Genomic DNA, 26,582 nt, shown 5'->3' on the forward strand with positions numbered 1-26,582 from the left:
TTCGGTCACTACTCAAGAATTATACATGGATTTTGGTGAAGAATCCAGGAACTCAAAGCTTATCAGTTGTAAATGGATCTTCAAGAAGAAGATTGAAGTTGGTGAAGTTAAGAGTGTCAGATTTAAAGCACGACTTGTTGCTAGAGGATTCACTCAAGAAGAGGGGATCGATTACAATGATGTGTTCTCTCCGGTTGTAAAACACAGTTCTATCAGAATATTGCTAGCCCTTGTTGCAAAATATGATTGGGAGTTGCACCAACTCGATGTTAAGACAACCTTCTTGCATGGTGAACTAGAAGAGGCAATATATATGCATCAGCCTGAGGGTTTTGTGGAGGTTGGCAGTGAGGATAAGGTTTGTTTGCTCAAGAGAAGTTTGTATGGGTTGAAGCAGAGTAGTAGACAGTGGTATTTGAAATTCGATGAACATATGATGGCCATTGGATTTAGAAAGTCACAGTATGACAACTGTGTATACATTAGGGAAAGAAATGGTGTGCCTATTGCATTTCTTCTCCTGTATGTTGATGATATGCTTGTGGCAGGAGCTGATCTTAGAGTAATTCAAGGAATCAAGACTGAGCTAGAATCTAAGTTTGAAATGAAGGATCTGGGAAATGCAAGGAGAATACTTGGCATGGATATAGTAAGAGATAGATCAAGAGGAGAGCTCAGGCTGGTCCAGAAAGAATACATCCAGAAAGTTCTGAAAAGGTTTCAAGCACACGGTTTTAAGTCAGTATCTACTCCATTGGCTGCACACTTCAAACTTAGCATGGATCAGAGGCCGAAAGATGATTCAGAGAGAAGGGAACTGAGCAAGATACCTTATGCCAATATCATAGGAAGCATAATGTATACAATGTTGTGTACAAGGCCGGACTTGGCACATGCCATAAGTGTCACTAGCCGATTTATGTCTGATCATGGCAGAGATCACTGGATAGCATTAAAATGGTTACTCAGGTATTTGAATGGTGCTTCAAGCTATGGTTCGGTGTACAAGGCTGGAGCTGAGAATCAAGGTGGAGCACTTGTGGGATTCTGTGACTCAGATTATGCTTCGAATAGAGATAATAGAAGATCCCAAACCGGTTATGTGTTCAATCTCTATGGCACAACTATAAGCTGGAAATCTGGACTACAACATGTGGTTGGTTTATCCACAACGGAAGCTGAGAATATTGCAATGAATGAAGCAGTAAAGGAAGCAATATGGCTGAAGAGAATACTTGAAGATTTTGGAGAAAGGCAAGATGTTGTGTATATAAACTGTGATAGTAGCAGCGCGTTGTGTCTTGCGAAGCACCAAGTATTTCACGAAAGGAGCAAGCACATAGATGTGCAGATGCATTTTATAAGGGACGAGATCCAGAAGGGAGAGGCTAGAGTTGTGAAGGTGTCAACCGAGGACAATGCAGCTGATATGCTGACAAAATCTTTACCAGCCATGAAGTTTAAATATTGCATGGAGCTGGTGGGACTTGTGGAGTGATGATGTTGTGGTTAAGACAAAAAGATCAGATCATTATAGATTGTGAGATTAAGGTGGAGTTTGTTGGAAAGTAATCTCAAATCATATGTCGTCGGATGCATGGTAATGAATTCACGGGCTGAGATTAAGCTCCAAGAAGACTTGAGCTGTTGCAACAAACAACATGTTAGGGTTAGTATACTAAAAAGCATGTTTCGAGCGAGAGTTCGCACGAATAGAACGTTGCATGTATGGGTAAAAACTCTACAATACACTTTTGACCCGATTCAGTATTATTCGATTTTTTCGCACGAATAGAATCAGTATATTATTACATTGTGTTTGCTTGTGCATTTATGAGATGTTTTATAAACATTTAAATTCATAAGAAGTAAACAAAGCCTAAGTCTTTTGCTTAGTAGACTGGTTGTGGGCGTCGTCCACTTTAAGGTAACTACAGTCGGCTCTATGCAATGCTTTGCAAAAGAAAAAGAAGAATTTCACAACCTAGATAGGCTTTGGCTACCTATCGTGAAAGGTTGCAATGTCAGTCCGATTATTTCTAAGCCTTATTGAAATAAGATGACGTTGGTGTGGTATAGCACTGAATGGATCTAACAGCAAGACGTGTCTTTATGCTATCTACTGAAAGACGAGGTCTTGATAAATATCTATTTCTTAATCAATGTACGTTAGCATTGAGCATACGATATTGAGTATCTACTACTTTGACTTACCAAAGGTGCGGGTTTTTCGTCACCCAACGATCCAGGTATATTGGGTAGTGGTGATCATTATCTAGCGGTGCTAGGATTGCTATTATGTTGAATCGTGCGCGAGGTGAATCTCGTTTGATAATGTCCTCAAGAGGAGCTTGAACAAGGTTTTATTATTCGGAAACTGACCAGCTGGAGTTTTATTACTCTATGAATAATAAATAAGTGTTTCTTGCTAAGTCTACTCTTGGAGTTAATAAGATGTTAATTAATTAAGTCCATAGCAGACTTTAATTAATTAATGGACATTTATATCTTAAGCGCGGGAAATAAATAATAAATAAAATGGAAACCCGGATTACTTATAATTTCGGATTTGGATGGGGAGTTCAATATTACGTCTATAGTGGCTGCTCGTAATATTCCAATATAAGCTTGTATTAAATTGTGGGTTCAATTTAATTAGTAAAAAGTTAATTGGGGGAGCCCATATCCAAAACCTTCCATAGATCCTTGTCTGGGCCCAATATGTAACTATTATAAATAGGAGAATAAAGGAGACAGAAAATACAATTTTTTATGAAAATTTTCGCCCACTCTAATTATTAAGAGGGGGACGATTTTTTTCATTCAATTTCTCCTCCGTGAGAAAGTTCTGTCTTCTTTATTCGAGTCCTAGTGTTTCGATAAGATCAGCCCACACTGATTTCGGAATACAGTTCGGGACACCAGTTAGAAGATCCGTGGTCTAGTATTGAAGATCATCGTGGAGAAGGCGCAAGCAATCGACGATTCTTTGGAGAATCAACGAGGTAAATTGGCTAACTCCGTAGTATGCATGTTTTAGGATTTATTTGTTCTAAAGCATGTATGTAATTCAAGTTATGAGCATGATACATGTGATAATTACGCGAATAGTTTTTGTCTAAATAATCTGCTAAATAGATCCGTATTATGAGATCCGTTAGAACGCACGCTTCCGCTACCAACCCCTACAATTGGTATCAGAGCAAGTCTTTGGCTCTGATTATTTGGATTTAAATTTCGCGAAATTCATTTATGCATGCGTTAATTGATTGCGAAGCATGTTCTTGGTGTTTTGTTTAATTTTTATGCATGATGAACTCAAGAACTATCGAATCAAGGAACTTGAATTTTTCAATCGTACGAGACGTGCGATCCGTTGGCGTTCGCGCCGAGGCGGATCGCGCCATGCGCGATTGAAATAGGGATGTCGAGACAGTGGGAGCAGGGGAACTACGATCACGGGGCGACGCGCAGACGAGTGAGGGCTCGTGCGCGCCGCCGGCCGAGACCGCACACCCCAGACGAACCCGCGTCGAGATCGACACGGAGGCTGGCACGGTGCGGCAGTTCGACCGAGAACTAGCCGAGACACCGAGGCGCCGAGAGCCCAAACCCTAGGCGGAAGGACCGAGATGACGCTTGAGCCACTGGCCGAGAGCAGCGCACCTTCGTGCGCACGGCTGGCCGAGGCAGTGGGAGCATCGGGCCTTGGTGTGCCGAGTCGGGCGACGAGCCACTGGCCGAGAGGAGCCGGGCCACCGCGCAAGCTCCTGGCCGAGCGACCGCGTCACCCGACGTGCCGATGAGGCCGAGAGCGTACGCGCCTTGTGCGCGACGCTGGCCGAAGACGGAGGCGACGGGCTGGCCGAGGAACCGTGCCACCCGACGCGTCACCTGGTGCCGAGACACTGGGTGCGTAGTGATCCGACGACGAACTCGTCGGATATTCATCGTTCATCGTTCGTGCGAATCTCGTACGATGAGATAACGATGAAGGATTATTTTAATGATAACTTAATTATTTTATTAAAAGATATCATTAAAATATTATTATTTAAGGGAAATAAAATCTTTTTGGAAGATTTGCCTAGATTTTAGGAATATTTATATTATTATCTATATCTATGGAAATAAATAATATTATTTTATTCCTAGATGATATGGATGAGAATAATTTAATAATTTCCTAATATTCATCTAGATTCAAGATAAATATGGTGATAAGATTTGAATATATCTTTTGTGAATTATATATATTATATGAGATTTGATTTAATATCAAATCATGGATTAATTAGATTCTTTCCTTATTTATTGGATTTATATGGATTTTAATCCTGGATAAAATCCTAGTTATATTTGGAAAATAATAATCTAATCATTTATCTATATCCTATGGATTAATATGGATTTATTCCTAGATATTTCATAGATGGATTTAGATAATGATAATATTATTTTATTCTTATCCTGTGAATTTATATGAATTTACTCATAGATAAATTCCAGTTGGATTTGGATAGTGATAATATAATATTTTATTCTTATCTTATAGATTTGTATGGATTTGTTCCTAGATAAATCTAAGATAGATATGAATAATTATAATATAATATTATCTAATTCTTTGGATTTATATGGATTAATTCCAAGAATAAATCCTAGATGGGTTAGGATTAATATTTATATTAATTTATTTTATCCTATAGATTTGAATAGATTTAATTCTATTAAGACAAATCTTAGATGGATTAAAATAAACATTAATCCAAGATATCCTTATCTTATGGATTATATCCTAGATAGATTGGGATAAATATAATATATGAGAAAATCCTTATTTAATTGGATTTAGATAAACTTATTTATCTAAGAAATCCTAAGTAATGTTTGATATATTCTAGACATCTATTCTAAATAGAATTAAAGATTTGTATAAATCTAGGTTGATTGGATTTTATTCATCGTATGGATTATGATGGAATCGATTCTATCTAGTAATATCCTAGAACGATTTAAATAATGATAATCCTAGATCAACATTATCTTGAGTTGAAGGATTAGATTTTATCGAAATAAAATCTAGAATAATCCTAAGTGGATTTAGGTAGTCAACACTATGTTGATAAATCCTAATTGAATCTCCCTTGAATAGATTAAATAATGTCGTTAATTATCCAGTGTGTTTAAATGCCATGCATTAAATGGATTTATCTGTTTATTTGGTGTTTATCATTTTAAGTGGATTATCTGTCTTATCTGCTTATGTGATAATTATGCAAAAACCATATAAAATATCTAAGCGATAATTACAACAAGTGCATTGTATATGGTCTCCATCAATTGGTCTGCAATTTATGAAGCTTTTTTCTAATATTATCGTCACCTGCTCTGTGGGGACAATAATCCTAAGAAATAGCGAGTTCATGAGGGCGGATTTCTCGAAGATAAATAGTATGAACTAGAATGTGGTTTCCAATATTATCGCCACCTGCTCTGTGGGGACAATAATCCTAAGAAACTGCGAGATTCAGAAGTTCACACAGAATTTATGAGATAGCTTGATCTTGTTAGCAGCACATGAGCATTGTTATGGGAGTGTGTTGTAGAAATGAGACTCTGTAATGCTAAATTCGGTGGTCGTGCTTAGGTAACATTAGGCGGCCATGCCACTCTGTGGTCTCTGGGCTATTCGTCGGTGTTCTGACCAGTAAAATTGTAAGATTTTAATGCGTATTGACTTCCTCTAGAGGGTACAAAATTTTAATTTTACAGTTGCAAGATACATAATTGTTTTGTGGTTATTTGCGATTATGTATTGAGCATAAGTATGTGATAATAAGTTTATTTGCCAAATCTTCATTATGTCATTCATATTTTTTTCTGCGATCTTAATGGAATAAACTCAAATGCCAAAATTATGTGGACTGGAAATGTAAATGGATAAGATTCTCATTGCTAAAACTGGGAGTTTATACTCAATAATTCATGTCCTCCATTTCCTCGACATAATTCTACGAAGATTGTTCGAGAATGCTTTTTGCATGTACTTGACAAGTTCTTTGAGGAATAAGGTCAGACTATTTTCTTTTAAGTAGCATGACAAGTCTTGGTTAGTGACGATGAAAGTTGGATATCAATAGAATCTGTCAAGATGATTCTATTGGAATATCCTAGAGGGACAGAATGTTTTGAGGAATCTTTTGATCACTCAAATAGTTTTCTGACTCAAGTCATCGCCTAAAGTGATAAGAAATGACTACAAGAAGGTTTAACTGAAAAGTAGAAAACCTTCAGAATATTAGTCGTTATATTACTGTTAGAGGAAAGTAACATGATAGATGACGAATTCATGAAGGCTGCATTTTTTTCCCTAAGTCCTAGTTCATTTGAACAAAAGACTAGATATGGAAATGGGAGAGCCTGAATTGTCATCAAAGTTTGTCTAAAGCGAGTGAAGATGCTTTGTAAGTTGGATTGACCTCTTTTACAGAAGGACAATGACTTACATGACAATGCAACTTCTAAGTAAGAGATCTTGATCCAGTTAGGATTTTGTTGCAGTGGGAGCTTTTAATGCTCAACTGTTGTTTTATGGTTGATGTTTAAGGCATCATAGTATTGAAACAATATAGATGCAACAAGATTGAGAATAAACAACACATCGACTTCTTAAACAATGAATGATAAAGTATTTATGGCTCTTAGTCTTAAGACCAAGAAAATACTTAGCTATTGTTCAAACTGATCTAGACTATCAAGATTTTAACAATTTGTCTGTTAAATAGCTTGAAAGTCGAGAATGTCTATTCGATGCACTATGAGTTAGAATCATTTGATTCAGAATAATTATAGAAGTGCAACGTAGAAAGACTAGCAAGTCTCAATGGTTTACACCAATAAGAAGACGAGCAAAGCTTTATGATCAGTAGTGGGAGTCTAATCTCCTTTGACGAATCCAAGCATTCTTCTAAAGAATGAGATAGTAATGTAAGAAGGAATCGAAGTCTTTCTAAGACAAGTTTGATTAAGTGATAGTTGTACTCATGAAAATCTTATCATTGATGGGATAAACGTTAGATATAACGAGATACACCTTAAAGAAACTACCAGCATCAGTACCTTCTACAAAACACGAGTTGTGGACTAGAGCGACTTTAGTCTAGCACATCTCAAGGTGTAATGTTGTTCCAACGCATGTTGGAAAAGGTATCCAAGTAATTGGAGTTGAGTACTGAGGTATGTTTAAGGTTGTCCCAAATGATGTGAGATTATGAGTTCTGTAATCTTCAAAGATACAGTTCTTGTATGAAGATCATGAGATGAACTACAAGCCTAACAATGTGATAATTCTCAAGATAAAAAGAGAGACATCGGCTTTTCCATATTACCAAGGAATCATACCGTTAGAAACTTTTGCACTAATGAAATCAACTTCAACACTTAAGATTGTAAGAACCATGTCGTAGTGGGAGTGTTCCTAAGGAACATAACAAGTTCATGGGTCCAAGAGTGTCGTAAGATGCAGTCTTAGATTGACTTGAACATAATCCCTTCAACTACAATGTATAATTGGTTCATTTGGATATTCATCCTTGAAAAGGTGATAGATTCCAAACTACAATCCTAGATAGACAATTACAAGACTTGCAATACTACCTACAGGCTGTGTCAGTCAGTGGAAGCTAGTACATCTGCGAGTGTAAATGTGGATCTCAAATGGCTAGACAATGACAATGGGCTATGCCCAAAGAGAAATATCATCTTCTCGCTGTCGTTGTGCCAAGATTTGTTCGATCCTATTGTCTATCAGCACTTACATAATTAGAATGTATGTATCATGATTGTCAAGACAGCTTTCTATTAATAGAAGTCTTGAAGAAATCATCTACATGGAACATCCTAATAGGTATGTAATAGAGGGCAAGAAACACATGATTAGAAGCTTATGAAGACCTTTGTGGTCTTAGGCAAGCATCTAAATCAGAGATAAGTGTTTTGTCGAGATTGTCAAATGTTTGGAATTTGACATGTGCTTTTTAAGTGTGTAGTAAGCACAAGGAAGTTGAAAGTGCATTAAATATGGTATTATTGGTACTCTACGATGATGAAATCTACAAAAGTTGCAAACAACTAAGATTGGCATCTAACGTAGGAAACTGGTTGTCTACTCAGTTTAAGATAAAGGATTATAGAGAAACAAATTACATTCTAAGCATCTAAAGTCTTTAAGATTGCTAGAAAGAATGTTGAGATTCTCTTAGGAATCCTATATCTATACATAGCTTGGAACATTTTAGCATTGGAAATTCCATGAAAAGGTTGTTACCTTTCAAGATGGAATTGTCTTGTCTCTAGTCAAGTGTCGTTTGACGCTTAGTGACAACAAGAATTATGAGACTAGTTCTGCAGATAGATGTCTCATGTATGCTATGATGTGTACTAAGTTTGATATTAGCTGTGCTTTTGCATAGCAAGTATATATCATATTAACCATGGCAAAGGACTTTGATTGAGGTAATGAATATACCATAGTACTTGAGAAAGACTAATCGCTATATTCTAGTTTACCAGTCATTCATGTAATGTCCTTAGGGTTACACTGACTAAGTCTTATGACTAATCAGTGATCGAGTAAGTCATCCTCAGTTTATGTGTTTACATTAGGAGTATACTCCTAGTAGCTTTGATCGTAAGTTTGAGTATACCTATGAGTACTTTTACTCTAGCAAAGGTTAACTCAAGAGGAACACGAGATCAAAAGCTAAGCAATCACATAGAGAGATGAAATTAATTAAAGATCAAGTACGCAGCAAAGACATAGTGACGGAAAAGATATTATCAGAGAACAACCAAGTAGATTTTTCAATGAAAAATGCCTTTGTGGCAACATGTTTCAAACATGATGTGAAATGAGTGGTAGTTTGATATATCTAGCTCCAATACCTGCTTTGTGTATAAGTGGGAGAGTTTTTTGCAGTGGGTATACTCGAAAGCATGTTTTGAGTATAAGTGGGAGATTGTTAGGGTTAATATACTGAAAATCATGTTTCGAGCGAGAGTTCGCACGAATAGAACGTTGCATGTATACGTAAAAACTCTACAATCCACTTTTGACCCGATTAAGTATTATTCGAGAATTTCGCACGAATAGAATCAGTATATTATTACATTGTGTTTGCTTGTGCATTTATGAGATGTTTTATAAACATTTAAATGCATAAGAAGTAAACAAAGCCTAAGTCTTTTGCTTAGTAGACTGGTTGTGGGCGTCGTCCACTTTAAGGTAACTACAGTCGGTTCTATGCAATGCTTTGCAAAAGAAAAAGAAGAATTTCACAACCTAGATAGGCTTTGGCTACCTATCGTGAAAGGTTGCAATGTCAGTCCGATTATTTCTAAGCCTTATTGAAATAAGATGACGTTGGTGTGGTATAGCACTGAAAGGATCTAACATCAAGACGTGTCTTTATGCTATCTACTGAAAGACGAGGTCTTGATAAATATCTATTTCTTAATCAATGTACGTTAGCATTGAGCATACGATATTGAGTATCTACTACTTTGACTTACCAAAGGTGCGGGTTTTTCGTCACCCAACGATCCAGGTATATTGGGTAGTGGTGATCATTATCTAGCGGTGCTAGGATTGCTATTATGATGAATCGTGAGCGAGGTGAGTCTCGTTTGATAATGTCCTCAAGAGGAGCTTGAACAAGGTTTTATTATTCGGAAACTGGTCAGTTGGATTTTTATTACTCTATGAATAATAAATAAGTGTTTCTTGCTAAGTCTACTCTTGGAGTTAATAAGATGTTAATTAATTAAGTCCATAGCAGACTTTAATTAATTAATAGACATTTATATTTTAAGCGCGGGAAATAAATAATAAATAAAATGGAAACCCGAATTACTTATAATTTCGGATTTGGATGGGGAGTTCAATATTACGTGGCTGCTCGTAATATTCCAATATAAGCTTGTATTAAATTGTGGGTTCAATTTAATTAGTAAAAAGCTAATTGGGGGAGCCCATATCCAAAACCTTCCATAGATCCCTGACTGGGCCCAATATGTAACTATTATAAATAGGAGAATAAAGGAGACAGAAAATAAAATTTTTTATGAAAATTTTCGCCCACTCTAATTATTAAGAGGGGGACGATTTTTTTCATTCAATTTCTCCTCCGTGAGATCTTCAGCTCCTCCTCCGTGAGAAAGTTCTGTCTTCTTTATTCGAGTCCTAGTGTTTCGATAAGATCAGCCCACACTGATTTCGGAATACAGTTCAGGACACCAGTTAGAAGATCCGTGGTCTAGTATTGAAGATCATCGTAGAGAAGGCGCAAGCAATCGACGATTCTTTGGAGAATCAACAAGGTAAATTGGCTAACTCTGTAGTATGCATGTTTTAGGATTCATTTGTTCTAAAGCATGTATGTAATTCAAGTTATGAGCATGATACATGTGATAATTACGCGAATAGTTTTTGTCTAAATAATCTGCTAAATAGATCCGTATTATGAGATCCGTTAGAACGCACGCTTCCGCTACCAACCCCTACACAACAGCTATTAACTAACTGAAACAAATCCCACGAGAGACGTTGGAGATCGAGAGATGCAGTATAAAGCGTGAAGAAGGCTGCATGCATAGTTAGTTAGTTCATTCAGTTTTCATCTTCAAGAAAAAGTCTCCATATTCACTCACTTGATTAGTTCTTGGTTTAGAATTAGATTAGATGTGGTGATAGATGGTTATATAGTTCTTGAATGTTTGTAATCTCCACTAAGTGTCCGTGGATGTAGATCTTACGATCGAACCACGTAAATTCCTTCGTGTTCTTTTCTTTGTTGCTTGATCGTTGCTATCATCAATCTCTCTGGTTTTCATAACATTTACTCTCCATGTTCAATCGAGCTGGCCCCCTCCCCTTCCTTTCTTATAAGTCCCGTTTTCTAACCCCATTTTTGTGTTGATTTGCTGGCCTAGGGGCTGCCCCTTTTGGAGTTTTGGTGGATGTGGAAATCGAGAAAGATAAAGGAAGACAAGAGAAGGGATTTACTACATCACTCACTTTGTCTCATTGCTAAGTTTAGCAATTGTTTAAGAATTAGGTTGGTAATAGCTCTTGACCAAGTCTTAATTAAGCCTCTAGCTTGATGTTGGCTCCTTTCAAAGCTTAGAGTAGGATTAGTTGTTATTTTGTTCTCATTGTGTGGGAATCGAGACATGTTCCACTTGTATTTCCATCATTCTTGGAAAAATACTCCTCAAGTATGTTTCTATTTTTCCAACAAATTGTAATTCGAAACTTAAATTTCCTTGCACCTTAATTTCCAATCGTCTCTTCATTCTAATTTTTTTTATACTCCAAAATCCGTGCACGAAAAGTCGGGATGTTACACGTTTTTTCTCCGTGCTCGGGCTTTTAGTTGAGGCGGAAAGACAGGTGAGGGGACAAATTTGAGATATGCAATGTTAGCGTTCAGGGGACTGCATTGCGAATACCCTATAAGGTATTATTAGATTTAACTTATGACTATCACACATAGTTATCTGTTAGAAAATATAATGTGGAAAATAAAATATTATTGCAGAAAGTCAAAGACGGGGAGAACTTCAAAGAGTACATTGTGAATGACTTGAATTAATTCTCTCAATGGTTACACAACCTTTTATAGGCTCTAATTCTAGCTATACATGGAAAATATATTCTAATTATACTAATATCCCTTTTATTTGATTTTCCATAATCTTTAATTGATTTCATTCTTTATTCTTGCCATAACTTCATCCCTTGCCTTCTTGTTCTCCAATTAATTGATTTCCTTATTCCAACACTCCCCCTCAAGTTAAGTATCGAGTTTTTCGACACTTAACTTGCACGATCTTTAGTTTGATAAATAGTTTATACTCGTATTTAAGAGTTCTTCAATTTCCATTGACAGTTTATGCTCGTATCATAGAGCTTCTTCAATTCATCATTGATAATTTATACTCGTATCAAAGAGTTATTGAAAGTTTAGACTCGTTTCAAGGAGTTCTTCAATTTTTCTTCATTGAAAGTTTAGGCTCTTATCAAGGAGCTCTTTAATTTTTTGTTGACGGTTTTAACTCGTGTCAAGGAGCTTCAATTTTTGGTTGACAGTTTTAACTCGTGTTAAGGAGTCATCTTAGATAGTTTTAGCTCGTTTCCAGGAGCCATCTTAGACAGTTTTAACTCATATCATGGAGCCATCTTAGATAGTTTTAGCTCGTATCTAGGAGCCACTTCATTTTTTTTCTGACTGACAGTTTTTACTCGTGTCGAGGAGCTCATTCAGACAGTTTTGACTCTTGTCGAGGAGCTCATTCTGACAGTTTTGACTCTTGTCGAGGAGCTAATTCGGATAGTTTTGACTCGTGTCGAGGATCTCATTCGGACAGTTTTGATTCTCAACAGCTCGGTAGAGACAATGCCCATTCGGCTTTATTTCATTGATGGTAAATCCAAGAGGCTCGACCTTTTTCTCTAATTTCTCATCTTCAATCATTCGATCACTCACAATTTGGCTCTGCTCCTCTTGTATTCTTTGCTCCCTGGTTGCATCCTGTTCGGCTCTTTTCTTATGCTTTTTGGCACTCTTACTGAGTTTTGAGGACCAACGATGGTGGATAATTAGTTAGCTGGAGAAGAGAACAACCAGGAAAGGAGTCGAAGCAGTATAAGAATCTTCCGGTAGTGTACTTCCTCTCCACCTCTATCGGATAATTCTTCGAATGCTTTGACTCCTTTTCTAGTTGTTCTCTTCTCCAGCTAACTGATTATCCACCATCGTTGGTCCTCAACTTTCTGGTGGCAGTCTCTCCCCTTCATTCTCTGTGGCTATCTTCTCGGCATCCTTCAAGGCACCCATTTTTGGCCTCCATCATCGGTACTTTTGCGTCATACTATTGACGCTCCATCGGTGTGTGGGCTGCGTCTTTGTAGCTTTCTCGCCCTTTCGTCATCTTTGGCCTTCATGACCATTATAGATTTGGAGAGAAGTTGTTCGGTCGCATTCTTCCTCTCCCCCTCGGCCAGACAAACCGTGAACTTCTTCTTATCTTGACATCAGCCTTCTTCTCCGGGCGTGGTTTCCTGAGGTTGGCCACTGGCCTTTCATCTTTAAAACTTTCTGTAAGGGACTCTTCGGATTCTCCATCTGCTATATTCTCAGATAGTAAAAATGACCGAAAATCTGTTGCATGTTCCCGCATATAAGCAGCCACCGTTTTCCGAAGCTCTTGGTAGTTATAAGAAGAAGTGCCTCCAGATTAGAGGGCCAACTGATTCTCAATAACTCGGTAGAGACAATGCCCATCCGGCTTTATTTCATTGATGGTAAATCCAAGAGGCTCGAGCTTTTTCTCTAACTTCTCATCTTCAATCATTCGATCACTCACAATTTGGCTCTGCTCCTCTTATATTCTTTGCTCCCTGGCTGCATCCTGTTCGGCTATTTTCTTATGCTTTTTGGCACTCTTACTGAGTTTTGACAGCTCAACTTTATTTGTGATTGAAACCCCTGCAATAGCCTTCACCACCAAGTCATCAAGCTTTCCTTTTTTGACTGTTGCTACTGCTATTAAAGCCTAAAGAAGCCAGTTCATCGGCCTGTCTTTCTTTAAGCTTTGTTGAGAGTCTAGCTATCTCTTCATCAATTTGTTTCTTCTTTGTTTTTCTCTCTGCCTTGCTACCTTTAGCAGCCGCCTTTTTCATTGCAACTTCTTTGTTCTGCAGATCAGTAGTCTCTTTCCTGTGTCTCGAAAGTACCTCTTCAAGTGTTTCTTGAACAAAAATATGGGGCAGAGAACTTTGTAAATTGTGGGAATGTAACAATAATTCCTTCACAAAGCAGAATAGCCTATTGATATTTGGTGCAACCCCTTTTTCTTTTTTGGGATTTTTTGGGTACAAGAATCCGATTGAACGGTTCCTTTTTTTGAACAAACTAACGACGGATCGTTAGCTGCTCTGATACCATGTTAGAAAATACAATGCGGAAAATAAAAGATTATTGCAGAAAGTAAAAGACGGGGAGAACTTTAAAGACTACATTGTGAATTACTTGAATTAATTCTCTCAATGGTTACACAACCTTTTATAGGCTCTAATTCTAGCTATACATGGAAAATATATTCTAATTATACTAATATCCCTTTTATTTGATTTTCTATAATCTTTAATGAAGGGGTTAGCAGCGGAAGCGTGAACAAGATACGATCACATAAATTTGATCTATTTAACAGATTATTTAGACAAATTCTATTCGCATAATTATCACATGTATCATGATCATAACTTGAATTAAAACATGCTTTAGCATATAAAATCCCTAAAACATGCTGATTACGGAATTAGCCAATTTACCTCGTTGATTCAATCAAGAATCGATGATGGCTTGCTCCGTCTCCACGTGAAGATCTTCAGTACTCGACCTCTGATCTTCTGACTGGTGTCCCGGACTGTATACTGATATTTGTGTGGGCAAATCTTACCAGAATACTAGGACTCGAATAATGAAGACAGAACTCAGCTCACGGAGGGAGCAATTTTCGAATTCTCTCTCTTTCTAGAGGGGGACGAAAATTCTTGCTATAATAATTATGTTTTTTGTCTCCTTTATTCTCATATTTATAAAGTCACATATTGGGCCCAGTCAGGGATCTAAGGAAGAATTTGGACATGGCCTCACCCAATTAGCTTTTTACTAATTAAATTGAACCCACAATTTAATATAAGCTTATATTGGAATATTATAAGCAGCCACTACAGAAGTAATATTGCACTGCCGTTCCAAATCTGAAATTACAAGTATTGCAGGTTTCCTTTTATTTGTTTAATTCATTTCCCGCGCTTAAGATAGAAACATCCATTAATTAATTAATGTCTGCTATGGACTTAATTAATTAACATATTTTATTCTCCAAGAGTGGAGTTAGCAAGAAACTCTTATTTATTATTCATAAAGTAATTAAACTCCAACTAGCTAGGTTCCAAATAATAAAACCTCGTTTCGAGCTCCTCTTGAGGACATTATCAAACGAGACTCTCCTCGCGCATGATTCAACATAATAGCAATCGTAGCACCGCTAGATAATGATCACCACTACCCAATATACCTGAATCGTTGGGTGACGAAAAACCCGCACCTTTGGTAAGTCAAAGTAGTAGATACTCAATATCGTATGCTCAATGCTAATGTACATTGATTAAGAAATTAATTATCAAGACCTCGTCTTTCAGTAGATAGCATAAAGACCCGTCTTGCTGTTAGATCCATTCAGTGCTATACCACGCCAACGTCATCATATTTCAATAAGGCTTAGAAATAATCGGACTGACATTGCAACCTTTCACGATAGGTAGTCTAGGTCTATCTGGGTTATGAAATTCTTATTTTTCTTTGTTCAGAACTGACCGTGTACCTTAAATTGGACGAAGCCCACAACCGGTCTACTAGAACAAAGACTTAGACTTATGTTATGTTCGGCTTATACATTTAAATATGCAATAAACATCCATTAAATGTAAAACATAACAACATTATGACAAAAATAATCTTTTGCATTCATTGGAAAATAATTATTAGAGTTTTACAGTATTCAATCACTCGAAAGGTGATTTCTAGTATACAAACCATAACAATCTCCCACTTATACTCAAAACAGCTTTCGAGTATACAAAATAGTGTGCACACGTCAAATTTCTCCCACTTATACTGAAAGCAAGTTGAGGTCTTGAATGAGTCGAACTCCCATCCCTTCAACGTGGCCCTCGAACGGTTTTAACACCAATGCCTTTGTAAAAGGATATGCCAGGTTGTTCTCTGACGCAATCTTGACCACATGTATGTCTCCTCTCTGCACTATATCCCTTATGATATGATTCTTCCGCTCCATGTATTTGCTCGCTTTGTGAGCTCTTGGTTCCTTCGAATTTGCCACAGCACCAGAATTGTCACAATAAACCGTGATGCTCTTGGGCAGATTCACAACCATTCCTAAATCCATAAGGAAGTTCTTGAACCATACTACCTCTTTTGCAGCCTCCGAAGCGGCCACATACTCAGCTTCCATGGTCGAGTCCGCGATGCATTTCTGCTTCACACTCTTCCAAATTACGGCTCCTCCTCCTAAGGTGAACACATATCCTGAAGTAGATTTTCTCGAGTCCTGATCAGCTTGAAAGTCTGAGTCATAATATCCCAAAGGACAGAGCTCGACTGCATTGTAAACTAGAGCATAGTCCTAAGTCCGTTTAAGGTACTTGAGTATGTTCTTTACGGCAGTCCAATGTCCTTGGCCGATATCTTGCACCATGCCAACAGCAAAGCAAATATCAGGCCCCGTACAAAGCATAGCATACATGAGACTTCTAACTGCCGAAGCATATGGAATTCTTCTCATTGCTTGTATCTCAGACGGCGTTTTGGGGCACATCTCTTGAGATAGATGGATGCCATGTCTAAAAGGTAAGAAACCTTTCTTGGCGTCCTGCATGCTAAAGCGACTAAGTACTGTTTCGATGTAAGGTTCTTGAGATAAGCACAACATCTTTTTTTCTCGATTCCTAAGAACCTTGATCCCGAGGATGTGTCCCGTGTCTCCCATATCCTTCATCTCGAACTGGTTTGACAACCATGTTCGTACTGATGACAACATCTTTTTATTGTTTCCAATTAATAGAATGTCATCTACATATAAAATTAAGAACACTACATTCAACCTTCTTGTACACACAGCTTTCACTTGGGCATTTTTCGAATCCAAACTTGCAAACAGTTTGATCGAAACATTGGTTCCATGATCTAGATGCTTGAGGCCATAAATGGCCTTCTTAAGCTTCCAAACCATGTGTTCCTTGCCCTTTATGGTATAACCTTCGGGTTGTTCCATGTAGATGGTCTCCTCAAGACCGCCATTTAGAAACGCAGTCTTAACGTCCATCTGCCATACATCCCAATCCATATAAGCTGCTATAGACAATAGTATCCGGATCGATTTGAGCATGGCCACTGGGGAGAAAGTCTCGTCGGAATCGACACCTTCCTTTTGGGTATACCCCTTAGCTACTAATCTTGCCTTGAAGACTTTAACTCATCCATCGGGTCCACGTTTACGTTTATATATCCACTTGCTCCCAATGGCAGTACAGCCTTCGGGTAGGACGGACAAATCGTAGACGTCTTTGTCTATCATAGATTGTAGTTCCGAATCCATTACTTTCACCCATTCGCAATGATCGACATCTACCTGCGCTTCCGCAAAGTTCTAGGGATCTAATATCTGTCACGACCGCATTTCCTAAGGATAGGAAGCACGGGGAATCGTGACTAGTGGGGAAATTAAGAAGCGGGGAAGAAGGGGGTAGCAATAAAGGGAATCCGAAATATCGATCAAAAGATGAAATTTCATTAATCAAACAATGTTCAAATCCCGAAAATACATAACGTAAGTGACATAGTTTGACAACTCAAAGGAAAGTAAAGAGATTCTTAAAACGTAGAGTAGCGGAAGCAAATGAGAGTTTAGCTACTACTATGTATGAAGACACAATAGTAACCGGATATGTCAAGCCATCATAGAGTGAATCTCGGGTTTTACTTTAAAAAGGCCGAGAAACACCAAAATCATTCCTTAAAAAAAATAGTGTCTGCGCAGACAAACATCATCCTCCATCATATACCATATCTGAACCATCATGTGAAACGAGAATGTGGCCACAAACTCGATCACTGGACCGGCCGACCTAGGGGACAGCTCACGATCCCCATCAGTGCTCTAGCCTAAGTAGGGCTTAGACCCTAGTTAGACCTGAATTCGTTAACCATCAAAGTCTAGTAGAGTTTTATTCTAGTAGACAATCAGATAGGCAATTTCAAAACATAAAACACGGCATGACATACTATTTAAACCATCCTTATTACACCATAAACATACCAATTTAAAATAAATTAAAGTAATAAAGCCAACCTCAAAAGCTTAGGATTTCCGTAAATAGTTCCTCGTTCCGACTTTTAGCGTGCGTACGAACCACCTTTTCAGAAAATACATAAAGTTCACATCAATTCTCGGTAACGAAGGTATTTAGAATGCATGCACTCTAATCAAAATCTTTTAATTCCTTTTCTCGGTTTTCATGCGTTTTCGATTATTCGGCGGCTGCCCAAGGCGTCGCGTGCGACGCCGGTCGGCGGCTTACGCTCGTTCTTTCCTGCGTTGGCTCCTCGTATTTTCCATGTCGTCGAAAATAATTTCTAAAAAATTATTTAAGCGTATACTTTAATTATCGCAATTATTTATCGTTGAAAATATATTTTTTTACAATTAGGATAGAATTATTCATCCTTCAAAATCATTCTGGGAATTTAAATTATATTTTCCCTCGATTAACTTAAATTATTCTTTACGATTGAGTTATCGGGCCACACCTTAATTATCTTCCTCATTTCCTACTTCCAAATAAATTTAAAAGCCCCAAAAAGAAAGGCCCGACTTAAAATTAAATCCTCCCCTAAATAAAATTTGGCCCAAAAAGTAAAGGCCCAAAACATTTTTTAAAACAAGCCCAATTCTTTTATCTCTCTCTCTCTATCTTACTCCCTCCCCCAAATCGACTGAATCACAGAAACGCAGACTTTCCCCATCCCGCCGCTCGCTCCGGCTTACCGCCGCCAGAGTCGCGGGAAGTTGCGAAGCCGCTGCTGTCTCGCCGCGACGCCACTGCTGCTACCACGGGGGAGAGAAGCTGCTGCTGTTGCGCCGCCGGAGGGACTGCAGGTCGCCGACCGCCGTCGCTGGAGTCGCCGGACAGCGCTGGGGTCGCCACTGCCGCCGAGCCGTCGAGAACCGCCGCTGTCCGCCGCGGTCAGCCGCTGCCGACAGTCTCCCCTTACCCGAAACCACTCCGAACAACCCCGTTTCAACCCACAAGGTGTATTTTTATCATCAAGTTACGTTCTTTCGCGTGTTCGATTACGTTCGGCGAGCGTTCGATTAGTTTTAATTGTTGAATTGTTTGAGTTGGTCATGGAAATGAATTATGGAATGATGTAGGCAATATGTATATACAACAATTCATGCATTGTGGATGGAAGAGAGATTATACCTCAAATTGGTTTGGTTTTGGTGGTGAATGGACAAGAATGGTGAAAAATCCTCCTCCTGCTCCCTTTCTCGGCACTCTCGGCTCCCTCTCTCACTCTCACTGTTTTTTTTTCTTTTATTTTGCTTGAAGTGTTGAAGTGGAAGGGTGGGGAAAAGATAAATAAGTTTAACACTTAAGTGACTCTTGATTTCTTTGTGGAGTTACTGAGGGAAGATGGAAGGTGAAGAGAGTTGGAGGTGGAGAGCCTCCCTGGAACATTCGGCCGAGAGGTGGAAGGGAGAAGGAAGGAAGAAAAAATTTCTTGGGCTTGCTTCCATTTTCTTGGATAGATTTGGGCTCCAATTAAATTGTGTTGTTGGGCTCAAGTTAATGTAAGCCCATGATAGAAATATTATTATTTAGTTAGATTTTTAAATAACTAGGGTCCAAGCTATTTTGTAGATAGACAATTGGACTCTACTTAAATTTGCAAAGTCCAAAATAAATTCATACTTTATATTTTCGTATTTTACTTCGATAAATAAAATTCACGGGTCTTTATTTAATTTTGTTAACTCGTTCTTCACAAACAAAAATTAAAGTACGTTTAACGGCACAACTTATATTTGGTGTTGTTCCAAATATAATTCCTTCAACCATTCCTCGATTTACGCATGTCGTCTTCCATAAGAAAATATTCATCTCCACGTATTTCCTTCATCATGCTAAATATAGCAATATCGTCGTCATTCCTTCAACGAGACCTTCAACATGTCTCCCAACGTTCATAATTAACTAAAAAAAAGTACGTCCCCTTTCACATTAAACACATAAAACATACTACTTCCCAAAACATATTTATCGAGGAGCATAATATTAGAATTAATTTTAACAATTATTTCGTTACATAAATTAGATTCGTACTTAAAGGTACGGGTGTTACAAATACATTGCTGTCTGAGGAGTGATCCATATATTCCCCCAAACCAATGTATCTTTCGGGCTCATGTGAGACCCTCCCACTGCGGCGCGGCACTACAATTCTTGGAATAGAAGTTGAAGTTTCTGGAATTTTTTGTACACTTGGTACTCGTTCTTGGTTAATGGAATTTATGACAGAAGTTAGCTCATCAAGAGCCACTTCCCCACTGGGTTTATGATTCATTACATAGTCTTCCTCTAAGAATGTGGCGTGAGTGCTCACAATAACTTTCTTATCTCGGAGACTAAAGAATTTATAAGCTTTCGTTCCTCTGGGGTACCCTATAAACAAACATACCTCCGTCCTTTTTCCTAGCTTAGTTGGATCATTTTCCAATACATGAGCCGGGTAACCCCAAATCTTGAGATGTGCTAGATTGGGCTTGCGCCCAGTCCACAACTCATAAGGAGTAGTAGGTACAGATTTTGATGGTAAATTGTCTAAAATATGGCTTGCAGAAAGCAAGGCATGTCCCCAAAACGAAGTAGGTAGCCGTGCATAACTCATCATCGATCGGACCATGTTCAATAAGGTCCTGTTCCTTCTTTCAGCCACGCCGTTCTGCTGGGGCGTGCCCGGCGCAGTCAGTTGGGATTCAATTCCCGACTCCGACAAGTAGTCCAAAAACTCAGCACTGAGGTACTCGCCTCCACGATCAGATCGTAGGCTTTTGATACTCTTACCATGATACTTCTCCACAAGAGTCTTAAAGTCCTTGAACTTATCAAAAGACTCTGACTTGTGGCGCATCAAATAGACGTATCCAATTTTCGAGAAGTCATCAATAAATGTGATGAAGTATCGAAAACCACCTCTTGCCTCAGTAGACATTGGAACACATACATCGGAATGAACGAGCTCAAGTACTTCCTTGGCCCTATTGCCCTTAGCCTGAAAAGGCCTCTTGGTCATCTTGCCTTCTAAGCATGACTCACACTTATGAAAAGGTTCCTCCTCTTGATCTTTAATAAGATCTTGTTGGACAAGAGAATGGATCCTCCTTTCATTGGCATAACCAAGTCTAAGGTGCCATAAGTATGTTTCGTTCATTGAACTTGAAGGTTCCTTTCGTTTCTTTGAAATTTTCGATGTTGTATTGAGTTCTGATTTGCGATTATTAAACTGTGTAGATGTGATTGTGTACATATTGTTTTCCATGATACCACGACAGATATAAGAACCATCTTTCTTAATAACACAATTGTGATTAAAAGAAATCCAATATCCATCAAAAACTAATTTAGAAACTGTAATTAAATTTCTTCTAAAAGAAGGTATCAACAAAACATTCTTCAAAATAAAAAATCTATCATTACTAAAACGTAAATAAATGTCTCCCACTGCTACGGCCGCCACTTTTGTAGCGTCGCCCAGCTGGACCTCCATCTCACGATCACATAGCCGTCTTGTCACCTGCATTAAGTCAGGATCAAAACAAATATGATCGGTGGTGTCAATAACCCAAGTGCAAGTAGACTTCGAAGCCAAACATGACTCGACTACTAAATCTTGGTGCATACCTGTAGCCTTGCCCTTTTTAGGACAATCTGGCTTCCAATGCCCCTTCTCTCCGCACTTGAAATACTTCCCCGTGGGCTTCTTGTTTGCCCTCTTCTTCTTCTTTCCCTTAGCTATCTTGGCCGGTCCTGAGTTCGGTGCCTGCCTTTTTCCCGCGCTAGGCTTGAAGCCAGAGGAACGAGGCGCCGAAGTCATCATGGCCACCTTAGCCTGGACCATAAGGTCCTTTGCCGACTGAAGTTCAGTCAACAGCTCTGCCAAGGTGTAGTTCCTTTTGTTCATCTCGAAGTTGAGCTTGAACTGCTGGAAGCTAGGGGGAAGACTATGAAGGATAATAGTCACCTGGGACTCGGGATCGATCATCCCTCCCAAGACCTCAATTTGGTTGATGTGGCCCATCATCTAGAGGACATGGTCCCTCACAGACGAGCCTTCCTTCATAGTCTTCGACATGATACTACGAAAGGCTTGAGACTTAGTCGTTCGATTCTGAGTACCAAAAAGATTCTTGAGATTCTGCATGATCTCGGCGGCAGTTTCCATGGCTGATTGCTGATGCTTGAGTACTGATGACATAGATGCCAACATATAGCACTTAGCCATCTCATTCGCCTTATGCCACCGTCCGTGTGCATCTCTGACTCCTGCCGCAGCGTTAGCTGGTGGCACTGGAGGTCGCGGGGTTGTGAGTACAAAGATGTACTCATCTGCTGTGAGAACGATGTCCAGATTTTGTTTCCATTCTATGTAATTTTGGCCCTCGAGTTTGTTTTCTTTAAGAATTGCAGAAAGAGGATTGAACGACATATTGACGATTTGTTTTGCACTGCAATACAGAATATTTACCATTTGTCATAAACTTATGTAAGAAGTTTGATTAGATTAACCATAAACCTTTTCAAAATTTTACAACAGTAAAATTAAAATTTTGTATCCTCCAGAGGAAGTTAATATGCATTAAAATCTTACAATTTTTACTGGTCACAACACTGACGAATAGTCCACATACCACAGAGTGGCATGACCGCCTAATGTTGCCTAAGCAAGACCACCTCTTTAGCATTACAGAGTCTCATTTCTACAACACACTCTCATAACAATGCTTATGTGCTGCTAACAAGATCAAGCTATCCCATAAATCCTGTGTGAACTTCTGAATTTCGCAGTTTCTTAGGATTATTGTCCCCACATAGCAGGTGGCGATAATATTGGAAACCACATTCTAGTTCATACTATTTGTATTTGAGAAGTCTGCCTTATGAACTCGCTATTTCCTAGGATTATTGTCCCCACAGTGCAGGTGGCGATAATATTGGAAACAGCTTCATAAATTACAGACCAATTGGTGGAGACCATATACAAACGTTGAGTTCGTAATTATAGCTTAGATATTTTGGGTTTTGGTTTTTATTCAATTATCCTTAGCCTTGAGGCAGATTAAGTCTTAATTAAATTCTGTTGGTATTTAATATGCTGGATAATTGAATCATTTAATTGGCGTCTTCCATTAAGAAAATAATGTTCCAATATTTAATTCTTATTCATGTCTACTATAAGATATATCTAAAATAATTAAATTATTTAATTCTTAATAAGACATGAAAAATTAAATTCAAATTATTTCCATGTTTAAGATTAGGAAGAGAAGATTTATTATTTAATGTATTCATACAAATTTATCCTAATTAGGATTCTAGATATATAAGTATTAGGAAACTATTAAATTATTCTCATCCATATCATCTAGGAATAAAATAATATTATTTATTTCCATAGATGTAGATAATGATAAAAATATTCCTAAAATCTAGATAAATCTTCCAAAAAGATTTTATTTCCATTAAATAATAATATTTTAATGATATCTTTTAATAAAATAATTAAATAATCATTAAAATAATCCTTCATCATTATCTCATAGCATGAGATTCGCACGAACGATGAAAATCCGACCAGTCGGTCGTCGGATCACGACGCATGAAGCGTCTCGTCCTGGCGCGCAGGTGGCGCGCCAGTGTCTCGGCCGCCTGGCTCGTCGGGTGTCGCATCCTCTCTGCCAGGAGCGCACACGTCGGTGCCGCTCCTCTCGGCCAAGTGCGCCTGCGCCCTGCCCGTCTCGGTGTCGACGCTTCTCGGCCAGGCGCGCACGCGGCGGCGTGCGCCTCTCGGCCAGCGTCTCGACGCCCGTCTCGGCCATCCGAGCCGTCGGGGTGGTGCGAGCTCTCGGCCAGCGACATGCACGGTGGTGCGCCGCTCTCGGCCAGCTCCGACCACCCTTCCTTCCGCCTAGGGTTCCAGCTTCGGCGCCTGTTGTCTCGGTGGTTCTCGGACGAACCACCACTCCGTGCCAGCCTTCACGACGGCCTTGGTGCCGGGGCCTCCTGGGGTTTGCGGTCTCAGCCGGCATCGCGCTCGAGCCCACACTCGACTGCGTGTCGCTCCGTGATCGCGATCCCTCGGCTCCCACTCAATCGACAACCTTGTTTCACGATCGCGCGTGGTGTAATCCGTCTCGGCGCGAGCGCCAACGGATCGTACGTCTTGTACGATCGAGTAATTCAAGTTCTTTTCTTCGATAGTTCTTTAAGTTCATCATGCATAATAAATTAAACAAAACACCAAGAACATGCTTCGAAATCAAATAATACATGCATACATGAATTTCGCGAAATTTAAATCCAAATAATCAGAGCCAAAGACTGGCTCTGATACCAATTGAAAGGGTTGGCAGCGGAAGCGTGCACGAGATACGATCACATAAATTTGATCTATTTAGCATATTGTTTAGACAAATTCTATTCGCGTAATTATCACATGTATCATGCTCATAACTTGAATTAAAACATGCTTTAGCATATAAAATCCCTAAAACATGCTCACTACGGAATTATCCAATTTACCTCATTGATTCAATCAAGAATCGATGATGGTTTGCTCCTTCTCCACGTGAAGATCTTCAGTACTCGACCTCTGATCTTCTGACTGGTGTCCCGGATTGTATACTGATATTTGTGTGGACAAATCTCACCAGAATACTAGGACTCGAATAATGAAGACAGAACTCAGCTCACGGAGGGAGCAATTTTCGAATTCTCTCTCTATCTAGAGGGGGACGAAAATTCTTGCTATAATAATTATGTTTTTTGTCTCCTTTATTCTCATATTTATAAAGTCACATATTGGGCCCAGTCAGGGATCTAAGGAAGAATTTGGACATGGCCTCACCCAATTAGCTTTTTACTAATTAAATTGAACCCACAATTTAATATAAGCTTATATTGGAATATTACAAGCAGCCACTACAGAAGTAATATTGCACTGCCTTTCCAAATCCGAAATTACAAGTATTTTGGGTTTCCTTTTATTTGTTTAATTCATTTCCCGCGCTTAAGATAGAAACATCCATTAATTAATTAATGTTTGCTATGAACTTAATTAATTAACATATTTTATTCTCCAAGAGTGGACTTAGCAAGAAACCCTTATTTATTATTCAAAGAGTAATTAAACTCCAACTAGTTAGGTTCCGAATAATAAAACCTCGTTTCCAGCTCCTCTTGTGGATGTTATCAAACGAGACTCTCCTCGCGCACGATTCAACATAATAGCAATCCTAGCACCGCTAGACAATGATCACCACTACCCAATATACCTGGATCATTGGGTGACGAAAAACCCGCACCTTTGGTAAGTAAAAGTAGTAGATATTCAATATCGTATGCTCAATGCTAATGTACATTGATTAAGAAATTAATTATCAAGACCTCGTCTTTTAGTAGATAGCATAAAGACTCGTCTTGCTGTTAGATCCATTCAGTGCTATACCACACCAACGTCATTATATTTCAATAAGGCTTAGAAATAATCGGACTGACATTGCAACCTTTCACGATAGGTAGTCTAGGTCTATCTGGGTTGTGAAATTCTTATTTTTCTTTGTTTAGAACTGACCGCGTACCTTAAATTGAGCGCAGCCGACAACCGATCTACTAGAACAAAGACTTAGACTTATGTTATGTTCGGCTTATACATTTAAATATGCAATAAACATCCATTAAATGTAAAACATAACAACATTATGACAAAAATAATCTGTTGCATTCATTGGAAAATAATTATTAGAGTTTTACAGTATTCAATCACTCGAAAGGTGATTTCTAGTATACAAACCCTAACAAATTGATTTCCTTCTTTATTCTTGCCATAACTTCATCACTTGCCTTCTTGTTCTCCAATTAATTAATTTCCATATTCCAACATTATCATTATTGCGCCAATCAGACCACAACAAATATTCATGGAACTAAGAGCATCCACAATGGGACGCCCTATAGTCCGCCTTATGCTCCACCACATCTTCATTTTATCCTTCTACCCTTCCACCTGCAGTGGGACGCCCTAAAGTTCGCCCCATAGTTTTAACCACTATTTTTTAATTAATTTTTTATGTTTTCAAATATGTCTTGCAAACTTATAAAAAAAGCACCACGATGAAAGGCAAATCCTACATTACTAATTAAAAAAAAGTTACAAGAGTTAGAAATAAAAAACAAGTTCACTACAGATAATAGGAAGAGCATACTCTACATCATTCCTAGCTTGCGGCGCAGATCATCGATCATCCACTTGAGATATTCGGCTTTGCCCGGGTCCTCGCACTGCATGAGGGTGTGGTGCGTGTCCAACAACATCCTCCGGTTAGCGGCCGCCACCAACTCCGCGTAGGCATGTCCCGCAGCCGAAGTCGGGGTTGGGGCCGGGGCCTGTGAGGATGTCGCCTTGCCCTTGTTCTTGGCAGCCTTGTTGCCAATGGGACGCCAGGAGGACATCAGTGTGCCGAAACTCACATCCTCGTACATCGGCTGGTTGAGGTCCATCGGAGGTGCGCCGCTGTCACTGCTCGTATAATCACCGGCGGCAGTGTTCTTCATCCTCTTCGCCGCAGCCGATAGGGGCAGAATCCCTCCT

General features: G+C 38.9%; 1 pseudogene; it reads right to left on the reverse strand.

The window, feature by feature from the left end:
- Window positions 1–12,383: 12,383 nt before the first annotated feature.
- On the reverse strand, window positions 12,384–26,545 carry LOC121754452 (annotated as a pseudogene).
- Between the last annotated feature and the right edge of the window lie 37 nt (window positions 26,546–26,582).

This window comes from Salvia splendens, chromosome 11 (genome assembly GCF_004379255.2).
Source record: "Salvia splendens isolate huo1 chromosome 11, SspV2, whole genome shotgun sequence".
Classification (NCBI taxonomy): domain Eukaryota; kingdom Viridiplantae; phylum Streptophyta; class Magnoliopsida; order Lamiales; family Lamiaceae; genus Salvia; species Salvia splendens.